At 40.6% G+C, this 16,197-nt stretch overlaps 3 non-coding genes across 3 annotated transcripts; all 3 read left to right on the top strand.

The window, feature by feature from the left end:
* The first annotated feature begins 7,798 nt into the window (after positions 1–7,798).
* On the top strand, positions 7,799–7,871 carry TRNAV-AAC (transfer RNA valine (anticodon AAC)). The gene has a single exon. It is a non-coding gene; the product is annotated as a tRNA-Val (tRNA).
* Positions 7,872–8,920: 1,049 nt separating this feature from the next.
* Positions 8,921–8,993, top strand: TRNAV-CAC (transfer RNA valine (anticodon CAC)). Its single transcript has one exon. It is a non-coding gene; the product is annotated as a tRNA-Val (tRNA).
* Positions 8,994–13,626: 4,633 nt separating this feature from the next.
* TRNAV-CAC (transfer RNA valine (anticodon CAC)) lies at positions 13,627–13,699 on the top strand. Its single transcript has one exon. It is a non-coding gene; the product is annotated as a tRNA-Val (tRNA).
* Positions 13,700–16,197: the final 2,498 nt, after the last annotated feature.

Here is a 16,197-nt window from a genome sequence, read left to right as displayed (position 1 = left end):
CTCTTCCTGAGTTAAAACATTAGTATTGTTGTTTCTAAATGATTATGAACTTGTTTTTTTTATTTGAGGTCTAAAAGCACTGGGTTTCTTGGAAATTCAGAGACATGTTGTCAGAAGTTTATAGAATAAACTAGATGGTGGCCCGATTCTAACGCATCGGGTATTCTAGAATATGTATGTATGTATATAGCAGCCACATAGCATATAGCACAGGTCACATAGTATATAGGAGGCATGTAGTATATAGCAGACAAATAGTATGTGGTCTGTGCTATATACATACATACATACATATTGTAGAATTCCTGATGCGTTAATACAGCCCACGCAGTATATAACACAGCCCACATACTATATAACACAGCCCACGCATTATATAACACAGCCCACGTACTATATAACACAGCCCACGCAGTATATAGCAGCCACGCAGTATATAACACAGGCGGCGCAGTATATAACACAGGGCAAGTAGTATATATCACAGCCCACGCAGAATATAACACTGCCAAAGTAGTATATAGCACAGCCCCCACAGTATATCACACAGCCCACGTAGTATATAACACTGCCCATGTAGTATATAGCACAGCCCCCGCAGTATATAACACAGCCCCCGCAGTATATAGCACTGCCCATGCAGTATATCACACTGCCCATGTAGTATATAGCACAGCCCACGCAGTATATTACACTGCCCATGTAGTATATAGCACAGCCCCCGCAGTATATAGCACTGCCCAAGTAGTATATCACACTGCCCATGTAGTATATAGCACAGACCCCACAGTATATAACACAGCCCCCGCAGTATATAGCACTGCCAATGCAGTATATCACACAGCCCATGTAGTATATAATACAGCCCCCGCAGGATATCACACAGCCCATGCAGTATTTAGCAGTGTGGGCACCATATCCCTGTTAAAAAAAATAATTAAAATAAAAAAGTTATATACTCACCCACAGGGATCCACCGAAGCTCTGGCGATACTCGCGCGGCTGCCGCCATCTTCCGTTCCCAGGATGCATTGCGAAATTACCCAAAAGACTTAGCGGTCTCGCGAGACCGCTAAGTCTTCTGGGTAATTTCGCAATGCATCCCTGGGAATGGAAGATGGCGGCAGCTGCGTGCGGCTCGGCAGACTACGGAGGGTGAGAATAGCAGGCTTTTTGTTTTTTTTTATTATTTTTAACATTACATTTTTTTTGCTATTGATGCTGCATAGGCAGCATCAATAGTAAAAAGTTGGGGACACACAGGGTTAATAGCAGCGATAACGGAGTGGTTTTCCCGCAGCATAACGCGGTCCGTTACGGCTGGAATTAACCCTGTGTTAGCGGTGACCGCAGGGGAATATGCGGGCGCCGGGCACTGACTGCAGGGGAGTAGGGAGGGACTGTGGCCATCGCTCATTAGTCGCGGCAGCCATGACAGGCAGCTGGCGAGACCAATCAGGGACGCGGGATTTCCGTTACGGAAGATGAGGACAGAAAGACAGAAGTACCCCTTAGACAATTATATATATAGAAGAACAATTTACATTTTACTCAAAAATATACCTATAAAGAGAAAAATCAGACAAACTGAACATTTTGCAGTGGTCTCTTAATTTGTTCCGGAGCTGTATATGATGAAACAAGAGCCAGGGTATTTCAGATATCCCACCGCCATCACCAATTCTGCAAACTCAGCGAGACAATCTGGCATCAGTAGAGCATCCCTTCGGCGGATATTAGCTACTCACAAATGGCCAACTTACAAAATCCAGCTGCTGCAGCACCTCAACGAGGATGACCCAGATCGGCGCGCTGAATTTGCAGAATGGGCAAAACAAAAATTGGAACAGGACTCTCAGTTTACACAGAACATTATGTTCAGTGATAAGGCAAACTTTTTTTTGGGTGGGCCATTTATATGGATACACCTAAATCAAATTTCAATGGGAATTGAAATCTGCTGCAATGACCCGGGTATTTGCCACTAGGCACGCGCCCTCAAGTGTCCAGTGGGAAATATGGCCCTGAACACAGATGCAAAACACTAAATAGCAGCCACTCACCACCTACCCATTCATGGAGGGGGTGACTGCTTAGTATGCATTTGCACAGTAAAGGCCTGTCTAGGCTGTTCAATCCAATCCGCAGCGTCCAGATGTTACAGCATAGTAGAGGGGATTTTATGAAATCCCATCTGCACTATGCGTTCAAAGACGCAGGTGGCAGACCTGCAATACGCACATGCGGAGCGTCTTTATAGACCACCGCATGTCTATTTATCTTGCAGAGACGCTCAGTCTTCGCAAGATAAACTACACAGTCTGTGTAAAGGATGCGGTGATTCCGCATGTGTTCAATGAACACATGCGGAATCATCGAATGTACAAAAGCCAGCAGCGCTTTGGGCGGAGTTGCGTCCAAACCACTGCATATACGGAATGTGGGAACATTCCCTAAAGAAACATGTATATACAAGAACAGTAAGAAAGAAAACAATAAAAAAACTATCTGACACGTGAGAACAGTTAGTTCTTTACTGCGACAAATTTATTTAAAGTCCACAAAGAGAAGAAATCCAGAATGGCCAAATGAGCTCAGCTCTGTAATTGTAGCGACAAAGAGAATAACATGGTCTTGTCACATATACCCCAAATGAAAGGCATAAAAGAAATAAAAGCAATTACTAAATTGTTCAAATATCCGCAAAAATATTGCAACATTTAGGGTTTAAACGCCATTCCTGGTCAACTATGCTGATATTTCCATTGGTGTTGTTGGGAAATGCCTCTTTAGCCAATGAAATTTCAATAAATATGGCCCAGATAATAAAAAGTTGTTCACATGGTGGTGGCCAGCTGAGTCTGAATACGGTCTATTGATCTACTACCCTCAAGGAAACAGAAGAACAGTTCTGGACTGGAAGAAGAGGTTCAGAGTCTGCAGTGCAGCTGCAAGTATAAAAATATCCTTCAATTCTTGTAAGTGTAAACTGTGGCTTGTAATGATAAAGGTTGTGGGTTCTATTCCCGGGTGATCAGGTTATGAGAAGAGATGTCTTATTCATGAAGAGAAGTCATCTGAGAGTGAGTGGAAGTTGGGACACATCCTTGCTGGGTGGGGACAGTGGGACTGCCCCATCAAAGCAGAAAAGGAAGCCATCAGGAAGTTTCTGCAGTGTAGTGGTTATCACGTTCGCCTCACACGTGAAACCGGGCAGAAACAAGTTTTAATTTTTAAATTATAGACAAAATAACCCACTAAAAAAATTCTACACAAAATAAATGTTTAAACACACGTACTGAACACAATACATGTTTAACACAAGCCCCCCAAAAATGTGGTAATTATATACACCAAAAAGTGTTATACACCTGTTGTATAGGAGGAATGGAAGATCATTCCGAAATTAGTATAAATCTAAAGAGAAAACCTCGAACATAAGGTCAATGAGCGGTATTTAAGTTGTTACAAGGGGGTTTCAAGACTCCTCTCGTAACTATCGGACCCAGCGATGGTTACCAAATGGTGCCGTTACATGGTACCGATGGTTATCATTATCATGGTACCGTGAGGTCATGTGATGACCCCAGGGTATGGTGGCCTGTGAGACTCAGCAATACTCTGGCTCTAACAGGCTGTGTCAGTGAGACACTGACTGCTCTTATACACTGCAGACCGTGAGTACAGCAGTGTACGAGACAAGTGATCAAAGTTAAAACTCTACATGTCCCAAGTAAAAAGGTGAAAAAAAGACAAATAAAATGTGAAAAAAGTAAAAAAAACACAAACGAGCACACAAATCACGAAAATCCATTTCGCCACTGAAAACGTAGCGTTTCTGATAAAACAAAAATCGTACACATAATTGGTTTTGCTGCATCCAGAACGACACGCTCTATAAAACTGGCACGTTATTAATTTCATCTGGCGAACATTTAAAAAAATAATAATAAAAGCATGCCAAAAATGTCGCTTTTTCATCATACTGATAGGCAAATCAAAAAGTCATATGTAAAAAAATTAAATGGTACGAATGAAAACGCCAAACTGTCCTGCAAAAAACAAGCACTAACATGGCTAATTCAGCTAAAAAAATTGTTTTTAAGTTTTAGTGCTAAAGCATGTCTACCCATAAAATGAGACTTGGAAGAGAGGTACTCACATCTACCCAGGAATTCAGACTTCCGTATTAGAGAGGTATTCACATTACACACGCTAGGGCCCATCAGTTTTGAGGCCACCTTGTCGTTGGTTGATGGGCATGTAGGAATTGGCCAAATTATGTGCTAAGCGTCTCATTTTTTCCTAGTATCCAGAAGCAGTATTGCTATTCACATTTCATATATTTCACATTGACATGCTTTAGCACTATGAAGTGCAACTTTTTTTGTTTATAGCATTGTTGGCAATGACATCCATGATGCAAGATCTCACATTATGTAAAATGTGGCCCTTAACTCATTTTCAATAGTACAAATCATATGATCTCTGTATTTATACTTTTAAGAGACTAAATGGGTAAAATAAATCTTCAGGCACATGGGAAATCACTCCAGTGGGGAAGACTGAATTTCACTTTTTAAAAAGTAGCAATTGATGAATCAGCCAAAAACCTCTGGAAACCACAATTACAGAACCCAATGACGATCCTTAAAAAAAAGAAGTCATCTCTGTAATTGTACCAACCCGAAAAATGACATTTTCTTATCACATATACCACAAATGAATGGTGTAAAAGAAATAAGAACAATTCATAAGTTGTTTAAGTTCCCAAAATATTGCAACATTTACCTTTTCTTCCCCATTCCTGGCCAACTATGCAGATAAGGGCGGGGTGATGTGGGGAAATGCCACTTTAGCCAAAGAATAAAAATGTAATAAATATGGCTCAGAGGATAAAAGGGGTTAACATGGTGTGGGCTGGTAGAGTCTGAGCATGCTCCATTGATCTACTGCCCTCAAGGAAACAGAAGAATATCTACAGACTGGAAGAATAGGTTTAGAGCCTGCAGTGCAGCTTCAAGAATAAAAAATCCTTTTAAGTGTAATCTGTGGCTTGTAACTTGAGCTGCTGCCTGCAAATATACTGGTTGTGGGTTCTACTCCTGGGGAGATCAGATTACTATAGAACTGTTTAATTAATTGAGAGAAGACATCAAACTGAGAGTGAAAGAAGATGGGACACATCCTTGAGGTGAGGGAAACGCATTTCACCTACAATCCAATATCACCAGGAACATCACATCAGGGTTATTCAGGCCTGGAGGTTCCACCAGTGTCCCAGCTCCAATGAGAAAATACGTAAAGACATTGAGGTTTCTGTAGTGTAGTGGTTATCACGTTCGCCTAACATGCAAAAGGTCCCTGGTTTGAAACCGGGCAGAAAATTTTTTATCTTCTTTAATAAATTTCTTTATATCGTTTTCAAAGATGCATGAGTGATAGAAGCTCCTTCCCTTATGAAGATGTATCTACAAAAACAGTAAGAAAACTAACAATTAAAAAAAATCTAACACATGAACAGTTAGTTCTTTACTGCGCCAAATTTATTTAAAGTCCACAAAGAGAATAAATCCAGCATGGCCAAATGAATCCGTGAAAACTTCAGGTCCAATTCATCATCAGTGGTTTTTTTAAGTCACTTATTTGTCTTGTAAACACTGATTTTCTTTTACGCCAAATTATTAGTTTGAACTTTTTGCAACTTATTAGCTCAAAAAGTCTCACGTTCGGCTAAACTGCTTCATAAAAATTCAGACCCAAACAAAATCACTGCAGTGGAGAAGACTGACACTGTTTAAAAAATCGCAGTTGATGAATCAGCCGAAAACATCTGGAATCCCCCAAGGACCACCCACAATGACGAACATTAAAAAAACAAATGAGCTCAACTCTGTAAGGCTATGTGCACACGTTCAGGATTTTTTGCGTTTTTCTTTTTTTGGCCGTTTTCCGCTGGGAAAAAACGCTTAAAAGACACATACATAAGCATCCCATCATTTTTAATGCATTCTGCAATTTTTGTGCACATGATGCTTTTTCTTCCGCGAAAAACACATATCGCAGTAAAAAAAATGCAGCATGCCGCTGCATTTAATGCATTGGGAAGCTTCGGAAAAAAATACGCAAAAAAACGAGAGAAAAACGCGAAAAAAACGCATGCAGATTTCCTGCAGAAAAAGTCCGGTTTTGTTCTGGAAAATTCTGCAGAAAATCCTGACGTGTGCACATAGCCTAATTGTACCAACAGAGAGAATAAAATGGTCTTATCACATACATCCCAAATGAAAGGCATAAAAGAAAAACAATTACTAAATTGTTGAAATTTCCGCAAAAATATTGCAACATTTAGCGTTTAAACGCCATTCCTGGTCAACTATGCTGATATTTGCTTTGGTGTGGTTGGGAAATGCCTCTTTAGCCAAACAATTAAACTTTAATAAATATGGCCCAGATAATAAAAGGTGTTCACATGGTGGTGGCCGGCGGAGTCGGAATACGGTCTATTGCTCTACTTCCCTCAAGGAAACAGAAGAACAGTTACAGACTGGAAGAATAGGTTCAGAGCCTGCAGTGCAGCTGCAAGTATAAAAATAGCCTTCGATTCTTGTTAAGTGTAAACTGTGGCTTGTAATGATAAAGGATGTGGGTAATATTGCCGGGGCGATCAGCTTATGAGAAGAGATGTTTTATTCATTAAGAGAAGTGATGTAAGAGTGAATGGAAGTTGGGACACATCCTTGCTGGGTGGGGACAGTGGAACTGCCCATTCAAAGTGGAAAACTGAGCCATCAGGAAGTTTCTGTAGTGTAGTGGTTATCACGTTCGCCTCACACGCGAAAGGTCCCCGGTACGAAACCGGGCAGAAACAAGTTTTATTTTTTTAAAGTAAATATAGATAGAATAACCCACTAAAAGAATTCAACACCAAATAAATAATGTTTGAACACAACTATAGATGTTTAACGCAAGTGCAAAAAAGTGTGGTAATTATATACACCAAAAAGTGTCAAACACCTGTTGTATAGGAGGAATGGAAGATCATTCAGAAATTAGTATAAATCTAAAGAGAAAACATCGAACATAAGGTCAATGAGCGGTATTTACGTTGTTACAAGGTGGTTGCAAGACTCCTTTTGTAACCATAGGCCCCCGCGATGGTTACCAAATGGTACCGTTATCATGGTACCGATGGTTATCATGGTACCGTGAGGTCATGTGATGACCCCAGGGTATGGTGGCCTGTGAGACTCAGCAATACTCTGGCTCTAACAGGCTGTGTCAGTGAGACACTGACTGCTCTCATGCACTGCAGAACGTGAGTACAGCAGTGTACGAGACAAGCGATCAAAGTTTAAATTATACATGTCCCAAAGTAAAAAGGTGAAAAAAAGACAAATAAAATGTGAAAAAGTTAAAAAAACACAAACGAGCACACAAATCACGAAAATCCATTTCGCCACTGAAAACAGAGCGTTAATGATAAAACAAAAATCGTACACATAATTGGTATTGCTGCATCCAGAATGACCCGCTCTATAAAACTGGTGCGTTATTAATTCCATCTGGTGAACATTTAGAAAAAAATAATAAAAACATGCCAAAAATGTCACTTTTGCATCACACTGACTCACAAGGAAAGTGAATAAAAAGCAATCAAAAAGTCATGTGTAAAAAAATTAAATGATACAAATCAAAACGCTAAACTGTACTGCAAAAAACAAGCACTAACATGGCTAATTCAGTTAAAAAAATCTTAAGTCTCAGCTCCAATGAGAAAAGGAGCAAAAACATGGAGGTTTCTGTAGTGTAGTGGTTATCACGTTCGCCTAACACGCGAAAGGTCCCCGGTTCGAGACCGGGCAGAAACAATTTTATCTTGTTTTACAAATTTCTCTATATCGTTTTCAAAGATGCATGAGTGATAGAAGCTCCTTCCCTTATAAAGATGTATCTACAAAAACAGTAAGAAAACTAACAATTAAAAAAAACAATCTAACACCTAAACAGTTCTTTACTGCGCCAGATTTATTAAAAGTCCACAAAGAGAAGAAATCCAGAATGACCAAATGAATCCATGAAAACTTCAGGTCCAATTCATCATCAGTGGGTTTTTTAAGTCACTTATTTTTCTTGTAAACACTAATTGTTTTTTACGCCAAATTATGAGTTTGAACTTTTTGCAACTTATTAGCTCAAAAAGTCTCACGTTCGGCTAAACTGTTACATAACAATTCAGGCCCAAATAAAATCACTGCAGTGGAGAAGACTGACAGACACTTTTTAAAAAAATCACAGTTGATGAATCAGCCGAGAACATCTAGAAAGCCCCAAAGACCACCCACAATGACGAACATGAAAAAAACAAATGAGCTCAGCTCTGTAATTGTACCGACAGAGAGAATAGAATGGTCTTATCACATACACCCCAAATGAAAGGTATAAAAACAATAAATTGTTGAAATTTCCGCAAAAATATTGCAACATTAGCGTTTAAACATCAACTATGTTGATATTTGCTTTGGTGTTGTTGGGAAATGCCTCTTTGGCCAAACAATGAAACTTTAATAAATATGGCTCAGATAATAAAAAGTGTTCACATGGTGGTGGCCAGCTGAGTCGGAATACGGTCTATTGATCTACTTCCCTCAAGGAAACAGAAGAACAGTTATGGACTGGAAGAATAGGTTCAGAGCCTGAAGTGCAGCTACAAGTATAAAAATATCTTTCGATTCTTTTAAGTGCAAACTGTGGCTTGTAATGATAAGGGTTGTGGGTTCTATTCCTGGGTGATCAGCTTATGAGAAGAGATGTTTAATTCATTAAGAGAAGTTACCTGAGAGTAAATGGAAGTTGGGTCACATCTTTGCTGGGTGGGGACAGTGGGACTGCACAAAGCGCAAAAGCAAGCCACCAGGAAGTTTCTGTAGTGTAGTGGTTATCACGTTCGCCTCACACGCGAAAGGTCCCCGGTTCGAAACCGGGCAGAAACAAGTTTTATTTCTTAAATTATACATATAATTTTTTTAGTGGGTTATTCTACACCGAATAAAGAATGTGTAGCTTCTTAAAGAAGCTAAATATAAGAGCAAAAAAATGTTCTAATGAAAGAAATACCAGAAAAATTAGAACTAGTTCAATAGAGAAAGACATAAAAGTGGTAACCAATATTAAAAACAATCATAAAGTTTATTAACTAATCATCAAAAATTACATAAACATGGAGAAAGGTCTGCTGAAAGACACATCACGATAATGATGGAAAATCATCAAACATAAGACCAGTGAATTCCTTATAAAAAGAGACAACGTGTACACTACAAAAATGCAGTAATCCCAGTAATTACAAATATGGTAAATCAATAATGATATTATGGCAATAAAAACTGTCATACAATGATTACTAAGGTAATTCCCAGAGGCACAATTAGAGTCTGGTGAGCCCTGATGCAAGATCTGGACCTGAGCCCTCTTCCAAATGAATATATATATATATATATATATATATATATATATATATATATATATATATATACACACACACACATATATATATATATATGTTTACAGTTAAGTCCATATATATTTGGACAGAGACAACATTTTTCTAATTTTGGTTATAGACATTACCACAATGAATTTTAAACAAAACAATTCAGATGCAGATGAAGTTCAGACTTTCAGCTTTCATTTGAGGGTATCCATATTAAAATTGGATGAAGGGTTTAGGAGTTTCAGCTCCTTAACATGTGCCACCCTGAGCCTAACACGCGAAAGGAAATCGGGCAGAAACAATTTTTTTCTTCTTTTATAAATTTCTCCATATCGTTTTCAAACATGCATGAATGATAGAAGCTCCTTCCCTTATCAGGATATGTTTTCACGGTCACAAAACACTGCGGATTGGATGCCGCGTACAGTCACAGTGTCCAATCCGCAGTGTCAAGATGTTACAGCATAGTGGAGGGGATTTTATGAAATCACATCTCTACTATGCGTTCAAAGACGCAGGTGACAGACCTGCAATACGCACACATGCGGAGCGTCTTTATACACCACCGCATGTTTATTTATCTTGCAGACAAATAAATAAGGCAGCACACTGCAGCGCTAAAACATGCAAACATGAAACATGAAAATTGCACTGCATTACTGCATTAGAAATATGAAAAAATGAGAGCGATTAGCGCATAAATTGGCCAATTTATGTGTACCTGGTAGCCACATTAAGGCATTTCTCGTATACCAGGACCTAGACTTTCCTTTCCTCGCTGAGAATAAACATCTTCATCTGAATGGGAACCTGTGAATGCTCTTCTAAGGGTACCGTCACACAGTGAAATTTTCATCGCTACGACGGTACGATTCGTGACGTTCTAGCGATATCGTTACGATATCGCTGTGTCTGATACGCTACTGCGATCAGACATCACGCTGAGAATCGTACGTCGTAGCAGATCGTTTGGAACTTTCTTTCGTCGCTTGATCACCCGCTGACATCGCTGGATCGTTGTGTGTGACATCGATCCAGCGATGTGTTCGCTTGTAACCAGGGTAAACATCGGGTAACTAAGCGCAGGGCCGCGCTTAGTAACCCGATGTTTACCCTGGTTACCAGCGTAAACGTAAAAAAAAAAAACAGTACATACTCACATTCCGGTGTCTGTCCCCCGGTGTCTCAGCTTCTCTGCACTGTGAGCGCCTGCTGGCCGGAAAGCGAGCACAGCAGTGACGTCACCGCTCTGCTTTCCGGCTATGGTGCTTACACAGCGCAGAGAAGCACAGCGCCGGGGGACAGACACCGGAATGTAAGTATGTACTGTTTGGTTTTTTTACGTTTACGCTGGTAACCAGGGTAAACATCGGGTTACTAAGCGTGGCCCTGCGCTTAGTAACCCGATGTTTACCCTGGTTACCCGGGGACTTCGGCATCGCTCCAGCGCCGTGATTGCAAAGTGTGACCGCAGTCTACGACGCTGGAGCGCTAATCATACGACGCTGCGACGTCACGGATCGTGCCGTCGTAGCGATGAAAATGGCACTGTGTGACGGTACCCTTAGACTATAATCTCTCTCTCTCTGTGGAGGGGTAATGGTCCTGCTGTGATTAAAACACCTGTGGCTAAGAGGTGGAGTGCCCAGTCAGAAGGCTTAGGGTATGTGCACACGTATTCTTGAGCTCTGTGGATTTTTCCGTAGCAGATTTGTGAAAACAGCAGGTAAAAGGCACTGCGTTTTACCTGAGGATTTCCTGCGGAATTACCGCGGTTTTTGTGCGGATTCCACTGTGGTTTTACAACTGCGGTTTTCTATTATGGAGCAGTTGCAAACCGCTGCGGATTCCGCACAAAGAATTGACATGCTGCGGAATGTAAACCGCTGCGTTTTCACGTGTTTTTTTCCGCAGCATGGGCACTGCGGATTGCGCTTTCCATAGGTTTACATTGTACTGTAAACGCATGAGAAACTGTTGCGGAGCTGCAGCTGTGGAACCGCTGCAGATCCGCAGCAAAATCCGCAGCGGGTGAATATAGCCTAATGAATACAAATTTAAAAAAACTGACCGTCACATCCAAACATAGAATAAGTGTGAACAGGTGCTGAACCTAGAGTCACCAACTCGTATACAGAGGGAGAGAGATTATAGTCTAAGAAGAGGATTCACAGTAGGTTCCCATTCAGATGAAGACGTTTATTGTTGTGAACTATACTTCTTGGCTCCCTCTTGTGGTCACTAGTGATTTGGCACTTGGATTGTCTTTTACCAGGTTGGTACTCACCTGCTTCGTTAGGCCTGGGGTGTTGCTATTTAAACTTCCTGGATTCTCAGTCCAGTGCCTGGCATCGTTGTAATCAGTTCATTTCTGTTTGCTCCTGTCTTCAGGTCCTGGTTCTTTGCAAGATAAGCTAAGTCCTGCTTTCTTATTTTTGATCATTTGCATTGTTTATATTTTTGTCCAGCTTGTACAAAATGTGATTCCTGTTATCGCTGGAAGCTCTAGGGGGCTGATATTCTCCCCCCACACCGTTAGTCGGTTTGGGGGTTCTTGGATATTCAGCGTGGATATTTTGCAGGGTTTTTGCTGACCATATAAGTCATCTTACTATATTCTGCTATTAGTCAGTGGGCCTCTCTTTGCTAAAATCTAGTTCATTCTTACGTTTGTCTTTTCTTCTTACCTCACCGTTATTATTTGTTGGGGGCTTGTATTACTTTGGGGTCTTTTCTCTGGAGGCAAGAGAGGTCTTATTTTCCCTTATAGGGTTAGTTAGTTCTCCGGCTGGCGCGAGACGTCTAGGATCAACGTAGGCACGTTCCCCGGCTACTGTTAGTGTTTGTGCTAGGATCAGGTATATGGTCAGCCTAGTTACCACGTCCCTATGAGCTGGTATTTATGTTTGCAGACTTTGCTGTAATCTCTGAGATCCTTTGCCATTGGGATCATAACAGTTTATTCTCAGTGAGGAAAGGAAAGTTTAGGTCCTGGTATACGAGAGATGCCTTAATGTGGCTACCAGGTACACATGAATTGGCCAATTTATGTGCTAAACACTCTTTTTTTATATTTCTAATGCAGTAATGCAGTTCAATTTTCATGTTTGCATGTTTTGGCGCCGCAGTGTGCTGCCTTATTTATTTGACTGTATATGAGTCTTATTTATTTGACTGTATATGAGTTGGTGACTCTAGGTTCAGCACCTGTTCACACTTATTCTATGCTTAGATGCGACTGTCAGTTTTTGAAATTTATTTATCTTGCAGAGACGCTCAGTCTTCGCAAAATAAACTACACAGTCTGTGTAAAGGATGCGGTGATTCGGCATGTGCTCAATGAATATATGCGGAATGACGGAACGTACAAAAACCGGCGGCGCTTTGGGCGGAGTTGCGTCCAAACCACTGCATATACAGAACGTGGAAACATGCCCTAAATAAACATGTATATACAAAAACAGTAAGAAAGAAAACTAACAATAAAAAAAACAATCTGACACGTGAGAACAGTTAGTTCTTTACTGCGCCAAATTTATTTAAAGTCCAAAAAGAGAATAAATCCAGAATGGCCAAATGAGCTCAGCTCTGTAATAATAAAATGGTCTTTTCACATATACCCCAAATGAAAGGCATAAAAGAAATAAAAACAATTACTAAATTGTTCAAATTTCCGCAAAAATATTGCAAAATTTAGGGTTTAAACGCCATTCCTGGTCAACTATGCTGATATTTACATTGGTGGTGTTGGGAAATACCTCTTTAGCCAAACAATGAAACTTTAATAAATATGGCCCAGATAATAAAAGGTGTTCACATGGTGGTGGCCGGCGGAGTCGGAATACGGTCTATTGATCTACTACCCTCAAGGAAACAGAAGAACAGTTCTGGACTGGAATAGGTTCAGAACCTGCAGTGCAGCTGCAAGTATAAAAGTATCCTTTGATTCTTGTAAGTGTAAACTGTGGCTTGTAATGATAAGGGTTGTGGGTTCTATTCCCGGGGTGATCAGCTTATGAGAAGAGATGTTTTATTCATTAAGAGAAGTAATCAGAGTAAATGGAAGTTGGGACACATCCTTGCTGGGTGGGGACAGTGGGACTGCAGAAAGTGGAAAAGCGAGACACCAGGAAGTTTCTGTAGTGTAGTGGTTATCACGTTCGCCTCACACGCGAAAGGTCCCCGGTTCGAAACCGGGCAGAAACAAGTTTTATTTTTTAAATAATAGATAGATTTTTTTTTTAGTGGGTTATTCTCCACCGAATAAAGAATGTGTAGCTTCTTGAAGCTAAATATAAGACCAAAAAATGTTCTAAAGAAAGAAATATCAGAAGAATTAGAACTAGTACAATAGAGAAAGACATAAAAGCAGTAACCAATATTAAAAATAATCATAAAGTTTATTAACTAATCATCAAAAATTACATAAACATGGAGAAAGGTCTGCTGAAAGACACATCACGATAATGATGGAAAATCATCAAACATAAGACCAGTGGATTCCTTATAAAAAGAGACGACATGTACACTACAAAAATGCTCTCCCAGTAATTACAAATATGGTAAATCAATAATGATATTATGGCAAGAAAAACGGGCATACAATGATTGCAAAGGTAATTCCCAGCGGCACAATTAGAGTCTGGTGAGCCCCGATGCAAGAGCTGGACCTGGGCCCCCCTACCACATGAATATATTATATTATATATATATATATATATATATATATATATATATATATATATACAGCTCTGGCAAAAACTAAGAGACCACCACATCAAAACCCTGTCATGGCCAGCCCAATCTCCAGACCTGAACCCCACTGAAAACCTCTGGAATGTAATCAGGAGGATGATGGAGAGTCACAAGCCATCAAACATAGAAGAACTGCTTACATTTTTGTGCCAGGAGCAGTGTGAAAGACTGGAGGAAAGCATGCCAAGACGCATGAAAGCTGTGATTAAAAATCATGGTTATTCCACCAAATATTGATTTCTGAACTCTTCCTGAGTTAAAACATTAGTATTGTTGTTTCTAAATGATTATGAACTTGTTATTTTTATTTGAGGTCTGAAAGCACTGGGTTTTTTGGAAGTTCAGAGACCTGTTGTCAGAAGTTTATAGAGTAAAAGAACAATTTATATTTTACTCAAAAATATACCTATAAAGAGAAAAATCAGACAAACTGAACATTTTGCAGTGGCCTCTTAATGTGTTCTAGAGCTGTATATGACGAAAAAAGAGCCAGGGTGCTTCAGATATCCCACCGCCATCACCAATTCTGCAAATTCAGCGAGACAATCTGGCATCAGTCGAACATCCCTTCGGCGGATATTAGCTACTCACAAATGGCCCCCTAAGGGTATGTTTAAACGTTCAGGAAACGCTGCGTGTTTGACGCTGCGTTGAGCCGCAACGTCAAACACGCAGCGTCCAGATGTTACAGCATAGTGGAGGGGATTTCATGAAATCCCGTGTCCACTATGCAGTAAAAGACGCATGCAGCAGACCTGCGGAAACGGACATGCAGCACGTCTTTTAAGAACGCAGCATGTCCTTGCATTGCTGAAACAACGCAAGGACAATGCAGGTGACCTGCCAGTGACCTCAGGTGCAGATTTGGTCAGGATTTTACCTGCATAAAATCCTGACCAAATCCTGAGGCAATCCTGAACACATACCCATAGGGTATGTGTCCACGTTCAGGATTGCATCAGGATTTGGTCAGGATTTTCCATCAGTATTTGTAAGCCAAAACCAGGAGTGGGTGATAAATACAGAAGTGGTGCATATGTTTCTTTTATACTTTTCCTCTAATTGTTCCACTCCTGGTTTTGGCTTACAAATACTGATGGAAAATCCTGACCAAATCCTGAGGCAATCCTGAACACATACCCTTACAAAATCCAGCTGCTGCAGCACCTCAACGAGGATGACCCAAATCGGCGCGCTGAATTTGCAGAATGGGCAAAACAAAAATTGAAACAGGACCCTCAGTTTACACAGAATATTATGTTCAGTGATAAGGCAAACTTTTTTTTGGGTGGGCCATTTATATGGATACACCTAAATCAAATTTCAATGGGAATTGAAATCTGCTGCAATGACCCGGGTATTTGCCACTAGGCACGCGCCCTCAAGTGCCTAGTGGCAAAAATGACCCTGAACACAGATGCAAAATACTAAATAGCAGCCACTCACCACCTACCCATTCATGGAGAGGGTGACTGCTTAGTAGACATTTGCACAATAAAGGCCTGTATAGGGCGCTGTTCACATAAAGGTAATGCATAGTGTCTGGTTCTGAGCCGATTAGTCACGCCCCTACTATTCGATTAGGCCGGCTAGCCAGCACTCTGCATGCATCCCAGTGTGAACACCTCTGTATATAAAGTTACCTTCACACTAAACGATATCGCTAGCGATCCGTGACGTTGCAGCGTCCTGGATAGCGATATCGTTGTGTTTGACACGCAGCAGCGATCAGGATCCCGCTGTGAGATCGCTGGTCGTTGCTGAAAGTCCAGAACTTTATTTCGTCGCTGGTTCTCCCGCTGACATCGCTGAATCGGTCTGTGTGACACCGATCCAGCGGTCTTCACTGGTAACCAGGGTAAACATCGGGTTACTAAGCGCAGGGCCGCGCTTAGTAACCCGATGTTTACCCTGGTTACCATTGTAAAAGTAAAAAAAAAAAACACATA

The sequence above is a fragment of the Ranitomeya variabilis genome, chromosome 5, assembly GCF_051348905.1.
Source record: "Ranitomeya variabilis isolate aRanVar5 chromosome 5, aRanVar5.hap1, whole genome shotgun sequence".
NCBI classification, from domain to species: domain Eukaryota; kingdom Metazoa; phylum Chordata; class Amphibia; order Anura; family Dendrobatidae; genus Ranitomeya; species Ranitomeya variabilis.
Note: the sequence above shows the minus strand (reverse complement) of the source record. Positions and strands in the feature narration are given on the sequence as shown.